At 43.1% G+C, this 23,639-nt stretch overlaps 1 protein-coding gene and 1 pseudogene across 2 annotated transcripts in view; both read right to left on the bottom strand.

The window, feature by feature from the left end:
• SGK1 (serum/glucocorticoid regulated kinase 1) overlaps positions 1–23,639 on the bottom strand; it is a 153,519-nt gene that overhangs the window by 128,876 nt on the left and 1,004 nt on the right. The window lies entirely within an intron of this gene.
• On the bottom strand, positions 3,042–4,897 carry LOC102117838 (keratin, type II cytoskeletal 8-like; annotated as a pseudogene).

The following is a 23,639-nucleotide window of genomic DNA, read 5'->3' on the forward strand; positions in this document are numbered from 1 at the left end:
TGGAAAGATAAACGACCCCATCCAAGTAACAATTTGACATCCCATTATTCCTCTGGAGGATTTCACCTGTGTACATCCAGAAGGTGCTAGGGGAATGAAAGGCATTCGGTTTTCAGGATTTTAGCAACACACATGAGAAAAACTTCACTTTTGCACCAGCTGACAATCAGATGAAAGATTCAGGTCAGGTTGCAAGTTTTTCTGAACACGAGGCTGTGCAGATAGCTCAGGTCCTGAGCAAAAACAGCAGCAAAGAACCTGCTGGCAGTGAAGCCTATCTTGGCATCTGACCCCTTGGTCCTTCCTACTCACCTTCCTGCCTTTATTTTTCTTCAGCACATTTCCCATCTAGTATACTGTGCTGTATTTTTCTTTTCATGGTGATGAAATATACATCACATAAAATTTACCACTTTAGCCATTTTTAAGTGTACAGTTTGGTCGCATTAGTACAATCACATTGTTGGGCAACCATCACTGCTATCCAGTCTCCAAAATTGTTTTCCCAAACTGAAGCTCCATACCCCTTAAATAGTAATTCCTCATCCTACTTCTTCCCTAGTCCCTGGCAAGGACTATTCTACTTTCTGTCTATAAATGGGACTACTCTAAGTACCTCATGTAAATTGAATTATACAGCATTTGTCCTTTTGTGACCAAGTATTTTACTTATAAATTTGTGTTTATTTTATTTTATTTTTGAAATGGATGCTCACTCTGTCACCCAGGTTGGGGTGCAATGGCATTATCTCGGCTCACTGCAACCCTCTCCTCCCGGGTTCAAGTGATTCTTCTGGCTCAGCCTCCTGAGTAGCTGGGATTACAGATATTCACCACCACCCCCGGCTCATTTTTGTATTTTTAGTACAGATGGCGTTTCACCATGTTGACCAGGCTGGTCTTGGAACTCCTGATCCTCGCCCCTTGGCCTCCCAAAGTGCTGGGAATACAGGCGTGGGCTACCACGCCCAGCCAGTGAATCTTCATTAATGTGTTAGATAACAAAGTCTAGAGGAAAGCTAATAATTAGTGTAAATTTGTCAGTAATGGTGAGCATCAACAATATGCAGTACTGTGGTACCTTGAACAACTGTCATGAAAATATCTATGATTTTTATTAGTGACAAAATTGCAGGTCCTGGTAAAACGACTGTGGTTTGTTGGCTACATTCATAATCAGAGAGACTAGATTTCAGCTAGAGATTAGTGAAAATGAATATGTAATTTTTTTTTTCATTCAAGTTCTGAATTTCCTCTGTTGACATACTCCTGTCCCCCAAGGGATGTGTGGATGCTGGGTTAAGAGCCCTTGGCTGGGTACCTGGATAGTACAGTTGGGGAAGAGTAAGCTATTCTGCATGGTTGGAGAATGGAGTCCAGCGGATGAGGAAGAAGCAGCAGGAGAAAGAAGAAGAGTTGAGGGGGCAGAGAGCTGGGCCAGGGCCCCATCTCAGCTTTATAAATATAAGGCTAAGGAATTAGGGCTCTGTTTTAAGAGTCACGATAAACCAGACGTATTTTAAGCACAGGGATATCAAAGTCCCACTTGTATTTTAGAAAGCTCTTCTAGGACCAGGTGTGGTGGCTCATACCTGTAATCCCAGCACTTTGGGATGCCAAGGCAGGTGGATAACCTGAGGTCAGGAGTTCGAGATCAGCCTGGCCATCATGGCAAAACCTCGTCTCTACTAAAAATATGAAAATTAAGTGGGCATGGTGGTGCATGCCTGTAATCCTGTAATCCCAGCTACTAGGGGGACTGAGGTAGGAGGAGCGCTTGAACCTGGGATGCGGAGGTTGCAGTGACCTGAGATCGTGCCACTGCACTCTAACCTGGGCAACAGAGCGAGACTCCATCTCAAAAAAAAAAAGAAAAAAAAAGCCCTTCTAGATGGCAGCCTGGAGGATTCTATGGGGAATACTAGCAGGAGGCCAACAGAAGGACAGTAGCAAGAGGCCATTAAAGAGATGGTGGCAGTTCTGAGGTAAGGTTCAAGGTGGCCTGAGCTTGGGAAATGGCAATGCAGACAGTCAGTAAGGACAGGGGAGTGGGAACCCATGGCAATTTAGAAGGTAGAATTAAAAGTGAAATCTCTTCTACTCCTAGGCTGAAGAATCTGAAATGTAAGCATGAGAGCAAAGAAGTTCGCTTCAATTTTCTCAAGTTCCTGCTGTAACAGAAGGTCAGCATAGAACGCTCAGTGAAAAACCACAGTAGTTGCCAGAGAAGACATGTGATGTAATGGGAAGAAAATCTCAAATGTCATCAGTCCACGTGAGTCTTCTTATCTGTGTGACCATGGGGAAGTTACTTATGCTTCCTCATGACCAGTATCCTCATTGGTGAAGCAAGGCTAAGGACACCAGCATTTCTGAGTTGTGAGTCACAAGGGAGAGATGTTCATTGGACATTTTGTAAATTTTTCATTTTCTTTATCATATTATTAGTTTTATAGGCGAGATATTGCTCTGTTGCCCAGGCTGGAGTGCAGTGGGACAATTCTAGCTCACTGTAGCATCCAACTTCTGGGCTCAAGCGATCCTTTCACCTCAGCCTTCCAAGAGGTTAGGACTACAGGCATGTGATGCTGTGCTCAGCTAACTTTTTCATTTTTTGTAGAGACAGGATCTCACTTTGGAAGGCAGCTATACTCACCACTACACTGCCAACACCAGGATCTCACTTTGTTGCCCAAAGTGGTCTTGAACTCCTGGACTCGAGCAATCCTCTTGCCTCAGCCTCCTAAAGTGCTGAGATTACAGGCATGAACCACCATGCTCCGCTCATTTTGTCAATTTTTGTCCAAAGTGTTTTGGAAATCCTACTTGTTCATTATAATCAATCAGTAAAGGATAATTATTGTAGAAATCAGAATGTACTAAGAGTTGAAGAAGCATTCAGCTTTTTTTTTTTTTTTTTTTTTTGGCAGAGCTAGCTGAGGTTTTATTTTGGACCAAAAGAAAAGAAAAAAAAAAAGCCAGTTGAATTGTTTTGTAGCTGGAGGCATGGGCAAGGGGGGTCCCCAAGCAGTAAACTCCCCCCTGGGTGGGCTGAGGGCTAGGGCTGAGCCTCAGGTGGGTCTCCTGTTCACTGTGCTACCCTGCACAGGGGCCTCCCTCCCGGGCTCTGGGGCAGTCCCAGGAGGGGCAGTCTGGGAGGGGCTGCCATGGCTGTTCACTTAGGCAGGACATCAGAGGACTCGGACACCAGCTTCCCATCGCGGGTCTCGATCTTCTTCACAACCACAGCCCTGGTGGAGCTGGTGTGGCTGAAGGAGCTAAAGTCCAAGCCATAGCTGAGGCCGGGACTTGTGCGGCCCCCATAGGCTGAGCTCAGACCACCTGCATAGCAGCTGGCGGTCTTCGTATGGATACTCATGTTCTGCATCCCAGACTCCAACCGGCTCTTCTAGCCCTCCAGCAGCTTCCTGTAGGTTGCGATCTTGATGTCCAGGGCCAGCTTGATGTTCATCAACTCCTGGTACTCACACAGTTGTCGCGCCATGTCCTGCTAGGCCCGCTGCAGGGCGGCTTCCAGTTCAGACAGCTTGGCTTTGGCATCCTTAACAGCCAGCTCCCCATGCTGCTCAGCATCTGCGATGGTAGTCTCCAGGGAAGCCCTCTGGCCTTTGAGACCTCAATCTCAGCCTGGAGCCGGCTGATGTTCCGGTTCATCATGGAGATCTCAGTGTTTTTTTTTTTTTTTTTTTTGAGACAGTCTGGCTCTGTCACCCAGGCTGGAGTGCAGTGGCACAATCTCAGCTCACTGCAAGCTCCACCTCCCGGGTTCAAGCAATTCTCCTGCCTCAGTCTCCTGAGCAGCTGCAATTACAGGCGCCTGCCACCACTCCAGGCTAATTTTTGTATTTTTAGTAGAGACAGGGTTTCACCATGTTGGTCAGGCTGGTCTTGACCTCCTGACCTCGTGATCTGCCCGCTTCGGCCTCCCAAAGTGCTGGGATTACAGGCGTGAGCCACCGCGCCTGGCCTAGATCTCAGTCTTTGTAGGCCATAGGTCATCCCTGTGCTTCCCAGCCAGCATCCGCAGCTCCTCATACTTGATCTGGTACATGCTCTCAGCCTCAGCCCGGCTGCGGTTGGCGATCTCCTCGCACTGCGCCTTGACCTCAGCGATGATGCTGTCCATGTCCGGGGAGCGGCTGCTGTCCATGGACTGCATCACAGATGTATCTGAGATTTGGGACCGCAGCTCCTGATCTCCTCTTCATACAGCTGCTTCAGGAAGTTGATCTCCTCAGCCCTAAGAGGTGAGACTTCAGCTCTACTTTGTTCATGTAAGTTTCATCCACATCCTTCTTGATGAGGACAAATTCATTCTCCATCTCTGTAAGCTTATTGATCTCATCCTCACCAGCCCCTGCATGTTGCCAAGCTCCGCCTCCAGCTTCAGCTTCTCCTGGCCCAGAGTCTCCAGCTGCCGCCTAAGATTGCTGAAGTAGCTCTCGAACATGTCCATGTTGCTCCGAGCTGTCTTCTGCTCCTGCAGGAAGCTCCACTTGGTCTCCAGCATCTAGTTCTGCTGCTCCAGAAACCGTACTTTGTCTACGAAGGAGGCAAACTTGTTGTTGAGGGTCTTGATCTGCCCCTTCTCTTGGGTGCACAAGGCCTGGATGTTGGGATCCACCTCCAGGTTAAGGGGCCTCAGCAGGCTCTGGTTGACTGTGACGTCGGTGATGCCTCTCATGCTGCTGGCCCCACCATAGCCCCCACCCAGGCCACCCCAGAAGATGCTGCTGCCCACTCAGGAGGAGCTTGAGGAGCTGATGCAGGCATCTGGCCCATTCGTGTAGGAGTGACTGCTAAAGGCCCGGGGGCCAGAGGTGGACACCTTGTAGGACTTCTGGGTCACCCTGATGGACATGGTGGAGGCAGGAGTGGAGGCAGGCAGGCTGAACCAGACAGAGATTCCAGAAGGAGTGGAGAAGCTGCTTCTTGGTAGCATTCAGCATTTAATTTTTTTTTTGCGACAGAGTCTCACTCTGTTGACCAGGCTGGAGTGCAGTGGCACAATCTCGGCTCACTGCAACCTCTGCCTCCTGGGTTCAAGCGATTCTCTTGCCTCAGCCTCCTGAGTAGCTGGGATTACAGGCATGCACCACCATACCCAGCTAATTTTTGTATTTTTAGTAGAGATGGGGTTTCACCATGCTGGCCAGAATGGTCTCAATCTCCTGACCTCGTGATCCACCTGCCTCAGCCTCCCAAAGTGCTGGGATTACAGGCGTGAGCCACGGCGCCCAGCTCTCAGCTCTTAATTTCATTGCATGTAAAGAAAGCAATCTGTGCAATTCACAGTAGCTGTCAGCCAGGGTAACACAGGGAGACCTCATCTTTACAAAAAAAATTACAAAAAAAAAAAAAAGAAACCCAAAAAACATCAGGTGTGGCAGCTCATGCCTATAGTTCCAGCTACTCTGGAGGCTGAGGTGCAAGGATCGCTTGAGCCAGTGAGGTCAAGGATGCAGTGAGCTGTGATTGTGCCACTGCCTTCCAGTCTGGGCAGCAGAGCTAGACCTTACCTCAAACAAAACAAAACCAAACAAAACCAACAAAACAAAAAAAACAGTAGCTGGGTAAGTGTCATAGATCACATGGAACTAAAGCTAGCTCTGGAAACATATGTAGAATTTAGTTAAGTGTGGAGTTAGGGTGAGGTTGTGAGCAAAACCAGCTTCCTGAGAGATCAGAGGTGGGGAGTTATGCCAAGGAGTGAAGGGAGTGAGGCAAGGTATGCTGATTGTGCAGAACAGGGAGGACTTTGAAAACTATGCAAAGTGGTTGACTGACATACAGTAAAACTTATAACAAGTATGGTCATTAGCAGAATCATTAAACTCTGGGTTAGTAAACTACTTAAAAAAAGATTCCAATGTGGAAATACTCAATGTTTGGATATGCCTGTTCTTTCTAGTTTAGGTATTTCCTTCTGACAGGGTTTTAGAGCCTCTGGTAGCTTTTCCAATCCCTGTGACTTTTTTTTTTTTTTTTTTTGCCCTGAGTTTGGTGGAGTCGGATAATGAAATTTAAACTAAAGCGCGTTTGCATCACCTACACTCAAGAAGGTCCAAATACCTCAGTTCTTCACAAAATAAAATGCTTTTTTTTAATTCAAAAAAGGAAGTAAGTCAAAAAGAGAGAGAGAGAAAAGAAAAACACACAGCAGATAACTGAGAAAATAAGAGAGTTTATTGCCACTGAAAAAGGAGCCTGGCTTCTAACATCATATTTGCCATTTCTCTATATGACCCTAGGGAAGAACTTTTCTCTCTCAATGCCTTGTTCCCTCAGGAAAACCTTATTACTATGAGAAAGATGTTAATTCGTCTAAAGTGCTGTAATTTTTTTTCATGGGGATGTTAAGGAGGGGAAGGCAGAGAGAAAGAAGATGGGGAGAGATGAGTTAAGAGATTTCACTAAGGAGTCGAGGCGAAAGATGGTGGTGGCTTGCACCAAGGGATAGGCCCTGGAGATAAAGAGAAGGGGAGTTAAAAATAAATGTTGCTTTTTTTTTGTTTTTGTTTTTTTGCTTTTTTGTTTTTGTTTTTGAGATGGAGTCTCACTCTGCTGCCTAGGCTGGAGTGCAATGGCATGATCTCGGCTCACTGCAACCTCCACCTCCTGGGTTCAAGCAACTCTCCTGCCTCAGCCTCCCGAGTAGCTGGGATTACGGGCATGCGCCACCACACCCAGCTAATTTTTGTGTTTTTAGTAGAGATGGGGTTTCAGCATCTTGGCTAGGCTGGTCTTGAACTCCTGACCTCAGGTAATCCACCTGCCTTGGCCTCCCAAAGTGGTGGGATTACAGGTATGAGCCACCGTGCCTGGCCAAGAAGTGTATTTTGGAAGTAAATGCAATAGAATATGCTGATGAATTGCACTGACGTTGGGAGAAAAGAAGATAAATAATTTCTAGATTTCTCACTCTCACAAACGAGTTATGTGGTAGTCTCATCTACTGAAATAGAGGAAAATAGGAAGAAAAATCAAGAGTTGGGTTTTGAACAGGATTTTCTCTATTTCTCAAGAAATAGAGGAAAATAGGAAGAAAAATCAAAAGTTGGCTTTTGCACAGGATTAGCTCAAGATGTGTGTGAGACATTTCAATGGGAATGTTTAGTAAACAATTGGGAACAGAGGTCTGGCATTTAGGGAACTAAGTTTCTGAATAAGGGATTACATTTAAAGCACAGGAATGAATGAACCCGTGTGTGGAGGAGGAGGGAGAGTGGATGGGAAAGTGAGAAAGATGGAGAAATATAGTAAGAGGGAAAGGGCAAAGAGACGGTGAGAGGCTGGTGAGCCAAGGACTGAATTTGAGCCATCCCCACATTATTGGTAAGACAGAGCAGGAAGGTCTGAAAGGAAACTAAGAAATCATCCACAAGTAGGAGGACAGGCTGGAGTGCTGGGCCACAGAAGCCACAACTGAGTATTCCAAGGAGGAGTGGTCCACATGAAGGACCACCTTCTCTTTTCTCTTCTCTTCTCTTCTCTTCTCTTCTCTTCTCTTCTCTTCTCTTCTCTTCTCCTCCCTTCCTTTTCTCTTCTTTTCTTTTCTTTTTGTGACAGGATCTTACTCTGTTGTCCAGGCTGGAGTGTACCGGTGTGATCATGGCTCACTGCAACCTCAACCTTCTGGGCTCAAGCGATCTTCCCACCTCAGCCTCCCAAGTAGCTGGGAATACAGGCATGTGCCACTAGCCTGGCTGTTTTTTTTTTTTTTTTTTTTTTAAATTTTCTGGAGACCTGAGGGTCTTGCTATGTTGCCCAGGCTGGTCTTGAACTCCTGGGCTCAAGCAGTTCTCCCATCTTTACCTCCCAAAGCATTGGGATTATTGGCATGAGCCACCACCGCTCTGGTAAACTGAAAGGAAAAGTTAAGATATGGACGGATAAGTGTCAACAAGGAAAAAGAAATACAAAACTAAAGAGCTTAATATTAAAACAGAGGGATGGAATGCCCTCCAAGTTTTCGAGGCTTTAGTGATAAATATTTTAGTGAATGGGGAATAACAAAGAGATTCTAAAGATCATTCAGAGTGTTGATGAATTACATGGATTATGATTTTGAATTTCAAATGGATTTTAAGTCTTGATGTAAGGCAGATTAGAAAACAAAATTTCACATTAAATTTATTAAATTAGGTCAAAACTCATCAATAACTAATTATACGTTGGACATAAGTATTTCGATATCTTTTTGTCCCTCAGTGCCTTGTGCATATGTAACTAAAAAAGCAGAGTAATTTGGTGTCATTTGATTTAATGAGATCCTGTGCAAATGAAATACCTTTTTAACACTGAAGCTAGACCATTGCAGTACTCCAGGGACAACTATGTATAGAAGATAAATTAATTATGTTCACTACTTCCTAAGCCTATAGAAACAACTAAATAACTAAATGAGAGAATCAACCTGTTGATCATGTGCAGGTCTTTTGAGAAATGACCTTTAGTCAATAAAATCCCGGAGCACAGAGGTTTCATAGCAGCTTGTCGTCAGGCAGACTTATCAGTAAAATCACAATTTATACCACAACAAAAAGTTCAGAAAAGTAAGTTATAGAGGTAGGTCATAATTTTGAGGTCTGTCTTGATAATATCTAACATATTTTGAGTGCTTAGTGTGTACCAGGCATTAGGGCTAAATACTTTACATGCGTTATGTCATTTAATCCTCATAACAGTTCTTTGAGGTATTATTGTTATTATTATTATTTTATTATTATTTTGAGACAGTCTCACTCTGTCGCCCAGGTTGGAATGCAGTGGGGCGATCTTGGCTCACTGCAACCTCCATCTCCCAGGTTCAAGTGATTCTCCTGGCTCAGGCTTCCCACCAGCTGAGACTACAGGTGTGCGCCATCATGCCTGGCTAATTTTTGTGTTTTTAGTAGAGAAAGGGTTTCACCATGTTGACCAGGCTAATCTAAAACTCCTAACCTCAAGTGATCTGCCCACTTCAGCCTCCCAAAGTGCTAGGATTACAGGAATGAGCCACCGTGCCCGGCCTGAGGTGTTATTATTAAACCCATTTTACAGATAAACCTTAGATACTTAACGCTTAGAATATTAAATGCCTTGTCCAATGTTACCATGCTCGGAAATAATCCAGTTAAGAGGCCAACAGTATTTGTCTGATCTCCTATTAGGAATCCTTAATACTCTTCTCCTGTAAATGTTTAGATTTAAAAAAAAAAGGTCATAGATAAATTCAGTGCAGTTGGATACAATTTGAAAAATTATTTTATATTTTAGTGAAATAGAAAGTTTTAATCAGGTGTGGTGCTGGGTGCCTGTTGTCCTAGCTACTCAAGAGGCTGAGGTGGGACCATGGCTTGAACCCAGGAGGTCGAGGCTGCAGTGAGCTATGATCCAGCCACTGGACTCCAGCCTGAGCAACACAGCAAGATTCTGTCTCTAAGGAAAAAAAGAAAAGAAAAGAAAAGAAAAAAACTTTGACATAGTTTCTCTTTGCCACTCTTCATATTGAAAGGTGAAGTTTATTTTCCCTCCCCTTGAATCTGGGCTGGCCCTATGACTTTTTTTTTTTTTTTTTATGAATAAAATGCAGCAGAAGTGACACTATATGACATCCAGGACTTGGCCTTATGAGATCTTCAGCTTCCACATGCTGTCTTGAAGCACTCCCTGTTAGAAGCCAGCAGCCATCTAAGTCTATCTGAAGACGATGATACTGTGAGGATGCCCAAGCTATGTGGAGTGAGAGGCCAATAGAGATGCACTAAGACACCAGACATGAAACTTTCTTGGACTTTCTGGCTCAGTTCAACCACCAGCTGAATGCAGCCAAGGAAAGACTCAGCCGACGTCACAGGGAGCAGAACCCTCCAAATGAGTGAAACTGAATTCCCAATCCACAGAATCCTGAGCAAATAAATGACAGCGGCTTTTGCTTACCAAATTCTAGTAGTTTGCTTTGCAACAATACTAACATAAATTTAGTAGAGTTGGACACAATTTGAAAGAAATATGGGCTGGGTGGCTCATGCCTGTAATCCCAGCACTTTGGGAGGCTGAGGCGGGCGGATCTCTTGAGGTCAGGAGTTTGAGACCAGCCAGGCCAACATGGTGAAACCCTGTCTCTACTAAAGATACAAAAGTTAGCCGGGTGCGGTGGCAGAGTGAGGCAGGAGAATCGCTTGAACCTGGGAGGCCAAAGTTGCAGTGAGTGGAGATTGCACCACTGCATTCCAGCCTGGGCAATAGGAAGGATCACTTGAGTCTTGAAGTTCAAGGTTAAAGTGAGTTATCATCGCACCATTACTCTCCAGCCTGGGGGACAGAGAAAGATCCTGTCTCAGAGAGAAAGAGAGAACAAGAGAGAGAAAGAAAAAGAAAAGGAAAAAACGAAAAGAAAAAAAACAAGGCAATTTACAATGAAAAACGCCTGAGAGGAGAGTGAAAATAAAAACACAAGATTAAAACCAAATTCAGTGACTAAGAAGTTCTTTCTTTCTTTTTTTTTTTTTTTGAGACAGAGTCTTACTCTGTCGCCCAGGCTGGAGTGCAGTGGCGCAATCTCCGCTCACTGCCACCTCCATCTCCCAGGTTCAAGCAATTCTCCCGCCTCAGCCTTCCGAGTAGCTGGGATTAGAGGCATGCGTCACAAAGCCCGGCTAATTTTTTGTATTTTTAGTAGAGACAGGGTTTCACCATGTTGGCCAGGCTGGTCTTGAACTCCTGATCTCGTGATTCGCCTGCCTCAGCCTCCCAAAGTGCTGGGATTATAGGCGTGAGCCACCACGCAGCCTAAGAAGTTACTTCTAAAGATTTGTCCAATTTGTTCACTGAAATTTATATTTAAATTTACTTTTGAGTTTCCTGGCAACTGAGGCAAACCAAAGAGATTATATCATGCTAAATGTGATTTCCTTCAGAAAAGAAAAATCTTTAACCTACTACTAAATTATAAGAGCACTTTACCACATGGATCCCTTCACAGGGAACAGTGAATGATAGAGGAGACAATGACTTCAAAAGAGATTTTATTTAACCGGGTGTGGTTGCTCATGCCTGTAATCCCAAAACACTTTGGGAGGCCAAGACGGGTGGCTCACCTGAGGTCAGGAGTTTGAGACCAGCCTGGTCAACATGTTGAAACTCCTGTCTCCACTAAAAATACAAAAATTAGCCAGGCATGGTGGCGGGTGCTTGTAGGCCCACCTACTCGGGAGGCTGCGGCACAAGAATCACTTGAACGCCGGAAGCGGAGGTTGCAGTGAACCAAAATCGCGCCACTGCACTCCAGCCAGCCTGGGCAACAGAGTGAGATTTCATCTCAAAAAAAAAAAAAAAAAAAAAAGGAAAAGAAACCCAGACTCTACTAAAAATACAAAAATTAGCCCAGCATGGTGGTGCTTGTCTATAGTCCCAGCTACTTGGGTGGCTGAGGCAAGAGAATCACCTGAACCCGGGAAGCAGAGGTTGTAGTGAGCCATGATTGTACCACTGCACTCCAGCCTGGGTGACAGAGAGAGATCCTGTGTCAAAAAAAAAAAAAAAAAAAGGTTACTTACAATACAGATGTGTCTAGATGATGGAATTTTAAAAAATTTATTCAATGTATTTTACTGTTTTTTCAGAGATGGGTTTTGTTCTGTTGCCCAGGCTGGAGTGCAGTGGTGTGACCATGGCTCACTGCAGCCTCCACCTCCTGGACTCAAGTGATCCTCCCACTTCAGCCTCCCAAAGTGCTGGAATTACAGGGATAAGCCATCATGTCTGGCACACAATGGAACTTTAACATAAACCAAACAGAATAAAATGCAAAGAACTTTTGATTTCTATATGGGTTTTCAGATTAACTCTCTTCTTTCTCCTCCATAGACCTTAGGCATTTCACAATCTTTTGGCTTTCTGTTTCAACATATACTTATTGATAACCCCCCAGGGGCCAGGTCCTGAGGGTTTAATTGTATGTAAAAGAGAAGGAAGGTCCCTACCCTCATAGAGACCATAGTCCAGGAGGACATTAATTAATGCTGAAAGCATTCATTAAAAAACTTTACCAATACGCAATTGCAAACTGATGGGTGCCATAAAAAAATAGCACAAGGCCGGGCGTGGTGGCTCATGCCTGTAATCTCAGCACTTTGGGAGGCCAAGGTGGGTGGATCACCTGAGGTCAAGAGTTCGAGACCTGCCTGGCCAACATGGTGAAACCCCGTCTCTACTAAAAACACAAAAATTAGTCGGGCATGGTGGTGTGTGCCTATAATCCCATCTACTCAGGAGGCTGAGGCAGGAGAATCGCTTGAACCCGGGAGGCGGAGGTTGCAGTAAGCCAAGATCGTGACACTGCACTCCAGCCTGGGCAACAGAGTGAGACTCCGTCTCAAAAAAAAAAAAAAAAAAAAACACACACACAGGGAGCTATCATGAGTATGTCATGGAGGGACACAATCCAGGTTTCTGGGGAAGGGAGTGGGGGAGTGAAGGAAACTTGTTATTTCTTTATTCCTTTCGAGACAGGGTCTCACTCTGTCTCCCAGGCTGGAGTACAGTGGTGCCATCATGGCTCACTGCAACCTCCACCTTCTGGGTTCAAGTGATCCTGGCACCTCAGCCTCCTGAGTAGCTGGGACTACAGGCACTCACCACCACACCTGGCTAATTTTTAAATTTTTTGTAGAGATGGGGTTTTGCCATGTTCCCCAGCTGGTCTCAAACTTTTGGACTCAATCAATGCGCTCACCTCGGCCTCCCAAAATGCTGGGATTACAGACGTTAGCCACTGAACTCAACCTGGAAGATTGTGATTTCTTAGTTTCTTTTTCCCACCTTAAAACCTGACACATCAAAGTGCTCAATTCATGTTGGCTGTTGATGATGAGAATACAAAAAAATAAAAGGGGGGGAATTTCAACACTAATTTTGAAATAAATTCTGAATCTGTTATTTCAAAGGATGTTAACTTTAGAAATGAAGACACATTAGAAATTTACGTTTCTCTGATTTTTATAAAATAATGAAATGTATAATGCAAGACGTAACTGCCAAGGTACTAGATGAAAAAAAATTATACATTCTGAAATTGCATCTGATAGAGATAAGTTCTGAAGGGTTAATCTCAATTGCTTGATTTAATGTGTTTGCTTTGAACCAGATAAATAATAATTAGCAATGGCTTCACCAACTTATTAGCGACAACGTAGAGAAGGTGTGGGCCCTTTTACGTAAAAGCTGACTAATAGACAAATAAATTAGATATGACTGTTTTGCCAAAGCTGATAACTAAGGCCCTTTATGCAATGAGTGCCAAGTCCTGGTTGTTTCTACGTAACATTTAATCTTTGAAGGCAAGTGGTTGAAGGAGAAAGCAATTATATTGATGTTCATTGGAGAAATTCATTTACAGATTGTTACTACAATTGTCCCTCAGTCTCTGCGGGGGATTGATTCCAGGACCCCTGCAGATCCCAAAATCCATAGATGCTCAAGCCCCTGATATAAAATGGCATGGCATTTGCATATTGCCAGTGCATACCCTCCCTAACATTTAAAATGATCTCTAGATTGCTTATAATAGCAAATACAATATAAACGCTATGTAAATAGTTGTTATGCTGTATTGCTTAGGGAATAATGACAAGAAAAAAGGTTTGTATGTGTTCAGTACAGACGAAACCATCTTTTTTTTTCCCCCACATATTTGACCTGCAGTTGGTTGAATCCACAGATGTGGAACCCATGGATACCTGGAAGCAGTTAAAATCACTCCAATATTTTCTTTAAATTCTTACTTCTTCTCTTCATCAATGCTTTCTCTATTCAACCAAGTAATGATATCACAATTACACGTGGTACCTCTTCCCCAAGCCCTTTGATTACATTGTTTTTATTGATTCATCAAGCATATATTATTGAGTTTCTACCATGCACCAGGCACACAGATAGAGCTGTGAACAAGACAGACAAGGTCTGCACCCAGCACGTGTATATTCTAGGTTTCAAAGAAGCTATATGAGGTTGTGAATAGGATTCTTTTTAAATGTCTTTATTTTTATACTACCCCTCCACAGCCTTACCCCAATCTTTTAAACCACACTGGAAGCCATGTACTCATCGTTTTTTTCTCCTGTAATTTTTTTTTTAACAGTACAACCTAAATAAATACTGGCCCAGAAAGATTCAGAGTTCAAAGAAAATTCAGCTGCTTTCAGAAACATCATTCTATGGGAAAGATCATATTTCTGAGCAATAAACGTTATAAATACATATTCTGTTTTATTTTTAATTCTCAAACTATTAACTTTCATTTTTTCCCCTCCCTGGCATATTTTAATTTTGGTCCTACAGGGACTTGAGTCTAAATATGTTTTAACAATTTGGGGGACTTTTTTTTTTTTTCACCTTTCTATTTCTAGAGACTAGAATCTTTGAGCTACCAAGGCCTTTCAAACTGGCTGATGTTACGATAACAAACTCGGAGACAGCAAGATGTTTCTTAAACCACTGGGTTAGAACGAGAATCCTTTGTTTTCTATGGGCACAAGCCTAGGAAGGTTTCTTTTCTTTTCCTTTTTTGTTTTTTTTTTTGTTTTGAGACTGAGCCTTTCTCTGTCACCCAGGCTGGAGTGAAGTGGTGCCCTCTTGGCTCACTGCAACCTCCGCCCCCGCGGGTTCAAGTGATTTCTTCTGCCTCAGCCTCCTGAGTAGCTGGGATTACAGGTGCATGCCACCACACCCTGCTAATTTTTGTATTTTTAGTAGAGATGAGATTTCGCCATGTTGGCAAGGCTGGTCTCAAACTCTCGACCTCAGGTGATCCACTCACTCAGCCTTCCAAAGTACTAGGATTACAGGCGTTTGCCACTGTGCCCGGCAACCCTAGGAATATTGTACTTCATGCTTTTCTCTTTGGCCTTGCTGTAGCTTACCCTCCAGAGACAACAGAGAGAGAGAGAGAGAGAGAGAGAGAGAGAGAGAGAAGGAGAGAGAGAAAGTGGAAGAACCACATGACCAGTCATTTCCCAAAGCAAATGGCATTTTGGGTGAATGCCCTGACCTAGGAGGGAAAAAGAGGCCAAGGTTACCCTAATGTTACAGAAGTAGCTAAGTGAATTCTTCTCAGAAAAATGTCACAGCAGGCTCTAGAAAGCAATTAGAGTAATATTTTGGCACCTCGAACTACCAAATAGAAGATTCCTCTACTGCTCCAGTTACATCTTTGATTTTCATTTCCCTTTGTTGTAAATACTTACAATGTCATTTCAGAATGCTGCAAAAAAATAGACGTGAGAGTAAATAAACTATAATAATAATCCTTTCTCCACATGCCATGGCAGCTGCAGGAGGATGCCAACGCAGCACCGAACTTGCCTTACTGCCTGCTTTTCCTGTCCTCCTCCTCCTCCACCTCCTTCTCCACTTTCCACACATGATCTTTTATAAATTTGCCAGCATCACTGTGCAGTTTGCCAGAGAAACCTGGCCACTTGCTGGGTAAGCCTGCTCTTAGACCAAGGACCAGGGTAGGTCACTGCTGCTGTCCTCATTTGTGGGCCAGGAGGAGGCACTGAGGGTGAGGTCCAGAACCACCTGCTTTCCCATTAGAGAGGATGTGGATCTCTACAGAGACACTGCATATCCCTTCAGTTAAAGCTCTTTGAAGACTCTGTTTACCCTATGAGCTGAACTTTCTTGAGCCTCATAGAATGGGTAAAAATCTTCATCCCCAGCTTGGTGAGGAGCCAATGATTTCACGCTCAAACAAGCTGACAAGCCAGGAACCCTAGCTTTCCTTAGCAGGCAGGAAAAGCATCCCACTCATAAGTCAGGAGTCTTCTCTGCCAATGTTAGGAAAGTTGATATTTACCTTTTTTTTTTTTTTGGACTTATTTCTAAAAAAAAAAAATTAACTAGTATGTAAAAAAAAAATCACACTTTAAAAATATGCTTCTACAATATTTGCTCTAAGGAACTATCTTTAGCTTGACCTAAATTACCAATTAAACTTTTCTATTGATCCAATTCCCATTACCGTTCCTGCCTTTATGCTTTTATATTTGGAAATCTCCAACATGCATTTTGATGGCTCCACCCCCCACGTTCCTCACTCCCGCCCCCTCATTTTGGTTTTGCTTTACCTTGTTAAGCACTTACAGATCATAAAATATGGTTGAGCTCAGAATATCTCTTACTCCAGTGTTGCATATGGCACCAGTATTTCAGCACCAGCCCTTTAAAATATGGTGCAGAATTTCAAGGAACTCAGCTACACTTTCCATTCAAAATCCCTCCCAAGCACTGTAGCTAAGAGCCTATCTCAGGATTTTCTTGAGAGCTGCTGGGGAGGCAAAATATCTATTTAACGAAAATGGCTCATCATCCACATTCTGCGGTACCGAGACTAATTCCCCAGCACTGCCAAACCCAGTCTGCTAAACTCCCTCATCCAAACTCTCTAAGACTTAGTGGTCAAAGTGCCAAAGGCATCAGTCTTACTCACACTCCGTGACTCCTAAGACTTCGTTGAAAGTGAGGATAAATAATAATTGGAAGACATTTTTAGGATTCCAGTTGGGAGGATACATAATGCAGATACTATATAGTATTATGTATTTATTTATTATTTCTTTTTTTTGAGATGGTGTCCTACTGTGTCATCCAGCCTGAAGTGCAATGGCGTGATCTTGGCTCACTGCAACCTCCGCCTCCAGGGTTCAAGCGACTCTCCGGCCTAGGCCTCCTGAGAAGCTGGGATTACAGGTGCCCGCCACCACTCCCAGTTAATTTTTGTATTTTTAGTAGAGACAGGATTTCACCAAGTTGGCCAGGCCAGTCTCAAACTCCTGACCTCAGGTGATCTGCCTGCCTCGGCCTCCCAAAGTGCTGGGATTAAAGGCGTGAGCCACTGCGCCCGGCCTACTATATAGTGTTGAAGTTAGAATTCATATTAATGCAAAATAAAAGAAGATTAGTGAATCACTGCTACATCTGTCTTGTTTGGCCTGACAAGAAAAGTATCATAGAAGAGAAGGTGTGGTATGGGCATTGGGTCAGCAAACAAGCAAACAAGCTTCCCTAAGTACCTGCCAGCTGTGAAGGGGTAGTGACAGCTTGTCTCTGAGCCAGATTTAGGTTACATTTCAGTCTTAATTTATATCTAATCCATATCTAAACATAGAGAGAAATAAAATGCATTAGATTTCTAAGCCACTGAAGCCTGTTTAAAGGAAGAAGGAGGAGGAAGGAGAAGAGGGCAATGACTTAAGGGCAAGTCAATAGAAGGATTCATTCTTTTATTTTATGCATTCTTTTATTCAACAAATATGTTTTGACAAGTAGGGGATATAGTGAACAAGGTAACCCGTTTTCCATCCTTAAAGACCTTCCAGCTGGGTGCGGTGGCTCATATTTGTAATCCCAGCACTTTGGGAGGCCAAGGCGGGTGGATCACCTGTGGTCAGGAGTTCGAGACCAGCCTGGCCAACATGGTGAAATCGTGTCTCCACCAAAAAAAAAAAATTAGCTGGGCATGGTGGTGCACACCTGTAATCCCTGCTACTCGGGAGGCTGAGGCAGGAGAATTGCTTGAACCTAGGAGCCAGAGGTTGCAGTAAACTGAGATAGTGCCACTGCACTCCAGCCTGGTGATAGAGTGAGACTCTGTCTGAAACAAAAACAAAAACAAAAACAAAACAAACAAACCACCTTCCTCCCCTGTGGCAGCTACAGAGGAATAAGCAGTACTAATGTGACAGTGCAGTGTCACTGGGGCCGTGTGCTGTGTTGTGGGCGCAGGCTCAGGAGGGACTCGAGCAGCTTAGATTTTAGCTATTCTGAAGAAAGCACAGTAGGAACCACTGGAGTCTCTGCCATGTTCTGGGAAGTATGATCAAATACATCTTGAAAAAAGCTAAAGCAGACTTCAGATTCGTTAGAAAGCATTCCTACCGCTCTCAGCAGTGGATTGGAAAATCCACCTCTTCATAGCTAAGGCCGTAATAACAACAACAACAACAACAACTAAACACCTCTTTGGGTTGTCTTCACAAGTAGTTTCCAATTCGGGAGAGCCAGTTCTGCAGCAGTATTGGCATCATCGCAGTGCACTCCAGTGACGCAAATGTAAAGACTGGTGATGGTAAACGAATTACCTGAATTTGAATTCTGGCTATACCTCTTCCTAGCTCTATGATCTTTTTTTTTTTTTTTTTTTTTTGAGACGGAGTCTCGCTCTGTAGCCCAGGCTGGAGTGCAGTGGCCGGATCTCAGCTCACTGCAAGCTCCGCCTCCCGGGTTCACGCCATTCTCCGGCCTCAGCCTCCCGAGTAGCTGTGACTACAGGCACTGCCACCTCGCCCGGCTATTTTTTGTATTTCTTAGTAGAGACGGGGTTTCACCGTGTTAGCCAGGATGGTCTCGATCTCCTGACCTCGTGATCCGCCCATCTCGGCCTCCCAAAGTGCTGGGATTACAGGCTTGAGCCACCGCGCCCGGCCGGCTCTATGATCTTTAACAAATTAGTTAACCTCTGATCCTCAGTTTCCCTGGCTATAAAATGGGCATAATGAAGGATTTTGAGAGTTACCTGAGTAAGGTGCTTTGAACAGTGCTGCTCAATAATGTTATCCCTCTGAGAAGACAGCGAAAGTTTCCCATAAGAAAAGGGCCTTTGTTATTCCAGTTTGGATACTTTAAGCAGGCATAAGAGAACAGTAAAAGGAAATCAAATGTAAAGAGATGCTGTCTATGAAACAGTTGTGAAGAATAAGCACTTCAGAGGAGCTTAATTTAATTTCTCAGCTCTGCTAGAGTAAACATTGTAACTAGGCTACAAACCTTTCCTTTGTTCCCGTAGTTATTAGAGAAAGGAAGAAGCCAGAGAAATCATATCACTTCACTTCTCTGAACTTCACCCTGGATTATTTAATGTTGACAGGCATTCAGGATGTATAGAGATTAAGGACACAGACTCTGGAGCCTGGTGCTGGGATCTAAACCCTGATCCTGTCACTAACTAGCTATGTGACTTGGGGCAAGCTCCTCAACTTCTGTGTACCTCAATTTCTTCATCTATGAAATCACAATAATAAAAGTACCTATCTCAGGTATTTTTATATACGATTTTTTTTCCTTGAGATGGAATCTCACTCTGTTGTCCTGGCTGGAGTGCCATGGCGAGATCTCAGCTCACTGCAACTTCTGCCTCCCAGGTTCAAGAGATTCTCCTGCCTCAGCCTCCTGAGTAGCTGGGATTATAGGCAACTGCCATCACATGCAGCTAGTTTTTGTATTTTTAGTAGAGACAGGGTTTCACCATGTTGGCCAGGTTGGTCTCAAACTCCTAACTTTAAGTGATCTGCCTGCCTAAGCCTCCCAAAGTTCTGGCATTACAGGCGTGAGCCAATGCGCCCGGCCTGTGTATGATGATTTAAATGTTTAATGTACTTAAAGCTCTTAGAACCATGTCCAGCAATATTAATGCCATTTAAGTGATAGTTATTAGAAAAGCTACTGTTATTAAGGAACAATGCAAGGAATTGTTCAAATGCATATAATCGTAAAATATGGAGTCAAGGCTGGGTACGGTGGGTGGCTCACGCCTGAAATCCCAACACTTTGGGAACTCGAGACCAGCCAGGGCAAGATAGTGAGACTTTGTCTCTGCAAACAACCAACCAACCAAACAAACAAAAATACAACAACAAAAATGCAGAGTCAAAATGGAAGGATCTTGTCAAAGTTGGTAGTCACTAGGTGGTTAGTTCCATGAAGATAAAAAGTGGTCATTTTGTTCCTACTCTATTTGTGGAAAAATGAATGAATGAGGCATGAAAGACTTGACTAGTTTGATGTTCATGACTTAATGAAGAGGAAAGCACACGAGATCTGGAAGTGGAAACCCAAAACATGAGTCCTGGCTTAACCTCATTCTAATTTGACAGGTGATTTACCACAGGTACTCAGTTTCCTCATCTTTGAAAGAGGGAAGTCAGAGGGAGAATTTCTGAGGTTCATTCCACATCAAAAATTCTGCAGTGTTAGATAGACTTTCGAATTTTACAAAAGGTAATGTAGTCATGGCTATGGAAGTCTTTCTCACACACCTTGTGTATTTCCAAAAAGGATTATCGAGTTGGAGACAAGGTCATTTGTTTGTGTTTTCTAAATCATTATGTAAGAATCTGAGCCACGAACAGAACAAATCTTTAAATCCATGAAAATGGATTACTTTTAGCTGGATTGATAACTTCTAAAGCTCTTGGATTGGGAGAATAAAACTGATAAGGACATTTTTCCATTCATCTTAAATGAATTTTTGGAGACTCTTAAGAGTAAAATATAATGTATACACATCTAATGCTAATTTATCATAAACATGTAATGAAAGTAGAACTCTTATCTAGTTTAGTTTAGAAATTCTCTGCTAAGGGCCGGGCGCGGTGGCTCAAGCCTGTAATCCCAGCACTTTGGGAGGCCGAGACGGGCGGATCACGAGGTCACAAGATCAAGACCATCCTGGCTAACACGGTGAAACCCCGTCTCTACTAAAAAAATACAAAAAACTAGCCGGGCGAGGTGGCGGGCGCCTGTAGTCCCAGCTACTCCGGAGGCTGAGGCAGGAGAATGGCGTGAACCCGGGAGGCGGAGCTTGCAGTGAGCTGAGATCCGGCCACTGCACTCCAGCCTGGGCTACAGAGCGAGACTCCGTCTCAAAAAAAAAAAAAAAAAAAAAGAAATTCTCTGCTAAATGAAATTAAGCTGATTTAGTTGAGCTTTTAAAATATGAGGGTGAAAAGCATAAATCCAAAGGATTTTGTAGAACTAGCATCCGGACCGTCTTTCTTCAGATTATGTTCCTAGAATCTGGGTTCCCCAGGGCTGCCTCTCATTACTGTCAGTATTAAGGACTAGAAAGGAGCTGGAAGAGGCTTGGCCGCCTTGATAGGTTTTTGGTAGTGGCATAAAGATTTCACTTGGTTGGGGAAGTGGGGAGGGGCATAGAAGAGTCTGTTGTGGAAACAAAAGAAAAGAAAGGGAGAGTGGTCTGAAATCAAAAAGTCTGGATTACGAATACAAGCTTTGAGTCAAACAAGGTTTAAATTTTAGTTCTGCTACTTTTTAGTTATGTGACCTTGGGCTAGTGGTTTAATCTCTCTAAGTCACACTTTGCACATTTAATGTTTCTTACTTTACAGTGTTACTGTGAAGATTAAATGAGCTAATCCATGTAAAGCACTCCTACCTAGAACATAGTCAGCTCTAATAGTGACTGCCAGACCAAGGCAGATAACCTATATTCTCTTTTAGCTTCTTATGCTCCCTCTGGAATGTCTCAGAAGCATAGGAAGCACTGTTTAAGCCTCCTGCAATCAAAATTCATTCTTTTTAATGAGCCCTAATAGACCCTATGGATTTTTTTTTTTTCCAAAATCTATTCATAGTTTAATGTGGGCTGTGGACAAAGGTTCACTTTGTAAGACTGTCTAGCTAGGTTAAAAATAAAATATGCAGAAATGTGTGGAACTTCAACAATAGAATATAAGAAAATGAATTATTCTTAACTGAAAACAAAGGCATTATAGTATATGAATGTGTATGTGAAGTAAAAGTCTGGAAAGGATAAACATCGTATGGTAATAGTTACTACATCTGGGGAAGGGAGAAAGATTGGAGAGGAGGTGGGACATACCTTATTATTGTTTTAATGTTTTATAGATTTATTTACATATTGTTTAGTTAAAAACAAACAAACAAAAAAAGCAAACCAAAAGCAAAGTCATGGTACAAACTGAAATAAACATTTAGAATGCAGAATTTGTGGAATAAACCAAAGTAGGCAAGAATCAAAGAATTTATCCCTGGGGCATTCAATGACTTGATACAAGGTCACCTTCTACTTAGTTAACTGTCCTTGAGGAGTAAAGAGAGTGCAGGGGCAGGAGAGATGTCTGATACCGTCTCCAGCAACTGATAGACCCAGGTTAGAAGGTAGATGAAGCTGCCTGCCAGTTATCTTGGTAGAAACTTCTTTCTGCATGTACTCAGATAAGACATCAGTACTCTGGGTGGTTCTTTGCAAAATTCAAGGTCTGCAGAGTCACCAACTGAAATCCATTGGTAAATTTACTTTTAAGCAAAACAAAACCAAATGGTAAATTAGTATTTCTATTAGTACATTTTGATAACAAAGAAAATAAAAGACAATTTAAAATGTATGTAACTTAAGTCCACATTGCTTAAGAACATCTGACTGAGGAGTTTTAGAATATCCCTAATACCATGAAATAAATGCCGTAATTAAAAGGTAGTGGAATTTAAGTACTGGATAATGGGCTATGGCATTTTCAAAATTAGCAAAACATTTGTTTATTATTGCAAATTAGGGCTGTGGCTGGTGGCGGACATCTGTAATCCCAACAATTTGGGAGGCTGAGGCAAGAGGATCACTTAAGCCCAAGAGGTCAAGACCACCCTGGGCAATATAGCAAGACCCCATCTCTAAAAAGAAAGAAAGAAAGAAAGAAAATTAATTTTCATAAAGGGCCCTTCCCTTGGAAAGAAATATTTTGGCTACAGGGAAACACGAAGAAGCCTTGTGGAGCTCTGTGAAGTTGCACTGACTTGCTTTCATTCAGCTTGCAGCTCCACTAGTGAGAGATTTCACATGGTACTCCCGCATCAAGAGCAAGGGCCAGGACAGGTTGGTTTCATTTTGGTTTTAATGCATATGTTTTGGCCCACAGACTTTGAGAAAGATTTTGCTTTACTGATGAGAACTCAGTCAAAGGTGCTTGGGAGGCTTCGCTGGCCCTCTAGCTGGGCCTGACACATTGCCTGCATTTCTAGCATTGCCTTCCCAGCTTGCCCATTTGGTGCAGCGAGGTAGTCCAGCCCACCCTGAAATTCACTGTGTTAGGCGGATGAGTTAACTGAAGAACCGTGTTTCAGGAATGGCACAGAAAGGGCCTGAATGAAGGGAAGGACAAATGAATGGAGAGAACCATTTTGGAGGAATTGCCCTAGGGTATTATATAGGATGGGGCAACTGGGGGCTGGAGGATGTTCCTTTTCTTACGTTGCTTAGGAAACACTGTCCTTAAGAGTGTCAGTCATCATTCCTTTAACAATCATTCATTTCTTACCTCCCACTTGTGTATAAATTTGCAGATTTACACAGACCACCAGTGTGGCCATCCCAGTGAACTGAGTTTATTTTGAAACATACATGCAAAAAATCATTTTTTTCTCACCTACAACCAATGCAACATTTTTATTTTTCATACTTTGAGTTGAAGAATAAGGAGTTTAAGAAATAAATGCATACAGCAACATAACCCTGAATTATTGCTCAAATACAGACCTCCCACTGCTCTCTCCTTAAAAAAATAAAAAATAAAAAAAAAAAAGGCAGTTATTCCAAGCAAAAGCAAAAATTGAGGCAACTTAAAATAGACAATTTTAAATGCTGGATTCCATCATTTCGTAAAAGGTCATTCTAGTCCTTTGCTATTTATACCATAGATAGAGACATAGCAAATTATTGGCTGAATGGATTTGGGAAAGCAGAAGCTGCTGCTTCTGACGAATGAAGATGATAATGCATCACTTGAGACTCAGTGGATGAAAGGTGTGGAAAAGTTGAA

Source organism: Macaca fascicularis, chromosome 4 (genome assembly GCF_037993035.2).
Source record: "Macaca fascicularis isolate 582-1 chromosome 4, T2T-MFA8v1.1".
Lineage (NCBI taxonomy): Eukaryota > Metazoa > Chordata > Mammalia > Primates > Cercopithecidae > Macaca > Macaca fascicularis.